Here is a 5,346-nt window from a genome sequence, read left to right as displayed (position 1 = left end):
TTTTTTTTTTTTGTCTTTTGCAATGCAACCATTTCTTAATTTTGATGTAACGTAATCAATTTTTGTTGATAATAATAGTTTTAATTATGTTTCTCACCTTCACAATGTTTTTTTAAATATAGTGTCACTACAAGTATTATAATTTGATTTTTATTTTGAAATAACAAAAATAAATTATGAAAATTAATCTAATAAATTTTATTATAAATTCATCAAATAAATAATTTCTTGTAAGTGTAAGAAGCATTCAAAAATCCTAAAATACTTAATGAAATTCAATTCATGTATTTATTAAGTATTTAAAGTCATATTAAAATAAAAAAAAATTTCCTCGAATAAAAAAAATACAAATTAAGAGGATTTTTAATATCAAAATTACAAGCATCCATCCAAAGTATATCAAATTACTTTTACACTTGCAAATATAAAGCGAAATGTATATCAATTACACTAGTAAAAGAGTTGATGATGTAAATTATGTAATTTATGAATAAAGTATTTTCAGTATATTTAATTTTATTTGGTTGTTAAGACTTATCATAATTAACAAAATACGATTATATTAATGTTAACATATAAAAAGATAAACAAAAAATTAAATCTTTACCAAAATTAAAAATTACTCAATACTTAAATAAAAACTTTGCTAAGACATGAGAAAATCTTTTATTACTATTATTTATAATATTTTTAACTCTTTTTTATTGTATTTTTCATTATTATTTATAACTAAAATGATGCCTATAACTATGCTACGGAAAATATTACAATAAATATAGATTATGTTGGAGTGGACTTTAATTTGGTACATTCAAAAATGTTTGTGGGGACTTTAATTTGGTATATTCAAAAATATAGATTATATTAGTAATGTATGGTTTTTAGTGGTAGACAAAAAGATAAAATGGTATTAATTAAAGATAATTATTTTTTTTGGTTTCAATCACTAAAAGTTGCTCTTAAATGTACGGTTTTAAAACAGTACTTAATCAAAGAAGATAATAATCATATTAAACATTCAGTAACTTTTTTCCATTAAAAATACATTGTTCAAACAAAATGAATAACATTTGTAATTTTGAGGTTTCTATTTTAGTTAGATGATGTATATCAACTTTCTAAATGTAGATTGGTACTTAGCTAAATGTCAAGAGAATATAAACCATTACACAACTGTCAGATATGTCTAACTATCATGACAGTTTGCTCTTCCTTTTACCATATACATTTATTTTTATTTCTTTAGTTTTTGTTGTTGTGCTATATTGTATTATTAAAGTACATAAATGTATAGTTCTTATTGATAAAGGAAAAGATAAATGGTATTAATTGAAGTTAGTTATTTGCTCTGGTTTCAATTACCAGAAACCTGCACTTACATATATGGTTACAAAACAATACTTATCCAAACACAATAATTCTATCAAAGATTGTTAAATATATAATAAAATATTAAGAAATGAGGAAGTACATAACTTGTATTAGTGGCAAATTAAGATAAATAGTTATAAAATATAGGGCAACAGTATAATGTAAAAATCTTATCAATATTGTCATAACTTGTGAGTTTGGAAACTTAACCGTTTGACTTAAGAGGAGTCACCATCAATCTTTTTTATTTAGGTGTGATTGACTACTCAAGTGAATCTATTTTTCTAATGAGGTCCTAAGCTTGACTTAAGTTCATAAAAATAATAGATCCTAATTTACGAAACAGATTTGGGGTTTGGAACTTCATTTACATGTGACGAAGGTATTAGCACCCTCACAACACTCATTTAATTGGTACTCTATTAATTATGTGTCCTTTAAACCTTACTAAATGAAATCTAGTTCAATATTATATTTCCTTACATATTTCTAATTTTTTAATTTTTTGAAATAAATAAAAATTCTTGATATTGAAAATTTTTTAGAATCTCCCAAACACTCATGGTAAAATTTTAAAAAATTCTCTCATCTGGAAACTCTCAAGAAGCCACATTTGGTTTTCTCGATATTTCATCATTGGAGAATTTATTTATTTAATTCTATAATTTTATCTTTTAATTTATTTTTGTCTATTTTTATTTTATTAGTTTTTTGAAATAAATAAAAATTCTTAATATTGAAAATTTTCTAAAATCTCCCATACACTTATCGTAAATTTTTGAAAAATTCTCTCATCTAGAAATTCCCAAGAAGTCACTTTTGGTTTTCTTAAGATTTTATCATTAGAGAGTTTATTTATTTAATTCTATTCTAGTTCAATATTCAATTTTTATTTTCCTTATATATTATAAATAGAAATCCTCGATATTGAAAATTTTCCAAAATTTCTCAAACACTTATGGTAAATTTTTGAAAAATTCTCTCACCTAGTAATTCTCCAAGAAATCACTTTTAATTTTCATGAGATTTCATCATTGGAAAACTCACGCAAATTATGTATTAGCTCCTAATTTTGAAAGACCCAAAAAAAATAAATAAATAGAAATAAAAAATCATAAAAGAAAATAATTCAAAATATTTAAAAACAAATCAATAAAAAAATACAAGAACTCATCTAATTGAGTTGAGAAACCCAAAAACAAAACCAAGCTATTGGGTCAAAGTTACCCAAATAAATTAAAGTGGGCCAGATCCATGAGATTCAATCCACAAAATTTCCTGCTTTTAGTTGAAATAAAACTATGTTGTTTTGCTTATAGTATAAAACTCTATTTTCCTTTATTGCCTTCTTCTTCTTCTCTCTTTAACTTAGAGTTTTTCCCTCTAAAGAAAAGAAATCTTTCCCCTACCAAATTTCGATCACCGGCCACCGTGTCCACCATCGTCCATCATCGTCAGTTGCTATTCATTGACAACGAAAATTTACCAAATTTGTAAAACCCGACCCTATAAATACATGTCATTACATACATGCACTGAGTAGCATGTTATTATGCTAGGAAAGCACATAAGAAAAGACGAAACCCGATATCGTACCTAACGGTACACTTAAGTTGATTTAACTTCGAACTAGTTCAAATAGGAATTGTAGGATGAAATTTAATATTTTATAGTCCAGAAATGACAAAAATGATTGTTCGAAGTTCGAGGGTTCATTTAGGGTAAAATTGAAAATTTTGATGTTCAAAGGTAAAATCGTCATTTTGCCACCTAAGATAATAATTTGATCATGAAGTGAAATTTTTTGACCAAGATTAACTATTTGGAGTATAATTTAATGATAGGAAGTGAAAAAGTTTAATTCTGGTGATTTTTGGAGTGTAAGGGCAAAATCGTAATTTTGCCACCTGCGGACAAAATTTGGGATTTTGAGAGAATTTAGATCAAATTTGACAAATTGGAGAATGGTATGAGAATAAGGGATGAAAAATATGTCTATGGGCAATTTTTCAATTTTTGGGGCAAAAATGTAATTTTTGACTTTTACGGGGGCAAAAGTGTAAATTTCAAAAATTACTCCACCGAGACTTTGGATGAGTCTGAGAATTTTATCTAAGCTATGAATATATGAGACAAGTGTATGGTGAAAATTTGGAAACAAATGGATGAAATTTTAAAAATGGGCCAATGGGAAAGTGACATGTGGCATTTTTTAATGATATAATATTATTTTAATGAAAAGTCAGCCCATTTAAACCCAAATTTTAAGTGCTGGCCGGCCATAAGGAAGAACAAGAGAGGAAATAGAGAGGAAAGGAAGAAAAAAAGAAAAACCAAAGAGAAACAAGAAAATTCAAAGGGAAATTCGCGGTTTTCGACCGTTTACGCGTCTAACGGTAAGATTTTTCGATTTTAGCTTGATTTCTACCTTTCCTATGCCTTTATTTCCATTTAGCATGCTTGAGGAGAGAGATCAAAAAGTGATATCAAGGGCTGGACGAAATTCTAGGGGAGAGAAATTGAAATTTTTAGGTTTTGATTTTTAGTTAAATTGATAGTTTTAGTTAGTTAAATGTGTTTAGAAATTAAATTGGGCAAGAAATCATTAAATTTTCACAATACCCACTCTTGGCTGGATGCTCAATGCTGTACAATGATGATGAATTGATTTTATTCTAAGGGAAATGAAGAGAAAATGATGAAAAACGATTAAACGTGATAGAAAAACAAAGTAGAAAATTAACCGAGTTAATGTCCCATTTTTGGCCGAATTTTCCAAGGAAGGGAGTGAGCTGATTTTGTTGTTTTTAGAAGGTTATTGGCTGATATTTAATGGTTAGAAATGTTGGAGAGAGAATGGGATGATTTAGAGCTAAAATGGAGCGCGTTAGCAATTTATCGGGCAAAGTGCCAAAAATAGGTTAATACCGCGTTTAAGCCGTTTTAGGCTATTGCATTTCATACCATGCATTAGTATAGGATTTAAGTTAATTATATAGTGATTTAGCATCAATGTGATGAATTGTGTAAATTTTTGTAATGTGTCTAGGAGGAGAGCCTTCCGGAAAAGGCAAAGAAGTCGTACCCGACGAGTAGTGATCGGGGCGCTTAGAAAGCTTTTAGTTTGTACAAACGGTGAGTAAACTTATTATTATTGTAAATTATCTAGAGTTTATTTTAAATGCCCTTTATGTATTTTATGAAATGAGAACGAGATTAAAACGGGATTTTTGATGTTTTAGGAATAAATGTGACAAATAAAAATATATTGTATTGATTATGAAATTGAGTAATTGGAGGCTACAAATTGACTTGAAAAATATATATTTTCCTAGGAATGGCTTATGAGAAATGAGTATATGTGGCTATATTTTGTGAATGCATTGGGAAATTTATGTAAGTTGTTTTACTATGCAGGCTGGATAAATAAATAAAAGCCACGTTATACTGTCGAAATTTTATTAAAATTGGTGGGTTAGTCACTGCAGTGACGGGTTTCCGTGGACTGCCTATTAGAGGGGCACGGTAAACCCAGTTATATAGTTACTCCGGTTGTAGAGGCGAGGAGGGTAACTCCCGGGGTAGTATTAGAGCTCACTTCACGTCGAACCCCCACGTGAATGTGTAACTCGGCCAACGCCAAGGAACGGCTGGTTTTAAAAATAAAAATGTGTTTCACGTGTGAATATTTTAACACCCTTGGCGGACTCGGTTAGATGCCTCGGCCAAGGTATCCCCGAGGATTAGTTTTGGCTTGAGCCTTGTTTTAATAAAAGACATAAGCCTTAACAATTGTTTTGGTAAATTACAAATATTTTATGGTTTAAGAAATAAATTGAAAACATTATGAAATGGGTTGAAATTTGTTGTTTAAACTTGCCTCCATTTTACTCGCCTTTAGATATTTATGATAATGTCTGTTTACTCATTGGGATTGCAAAATCTCACCCAACTCCTTTCCACCCATTTCAGGTT

This window comes from Theobroma cacao, chromosome 3 (assembly GCF_000208745.1).
Source record: "Theobroma cacao cultivar B97-61/B2 chromosome 3, Criollo_cocoa_genome_V2, whole genome shotgun sequence".
NCBI lineage: Eukaryota > Viridiplantae > Streptophyta > Magnoliopsida > Malvales > Malvaceae > Theobroma > Theobroma cacao.
The sequence above is the reverse complement of the archived record's forward strand: the minus strand, read 5'-3'. Positions refer to the sequence as shown.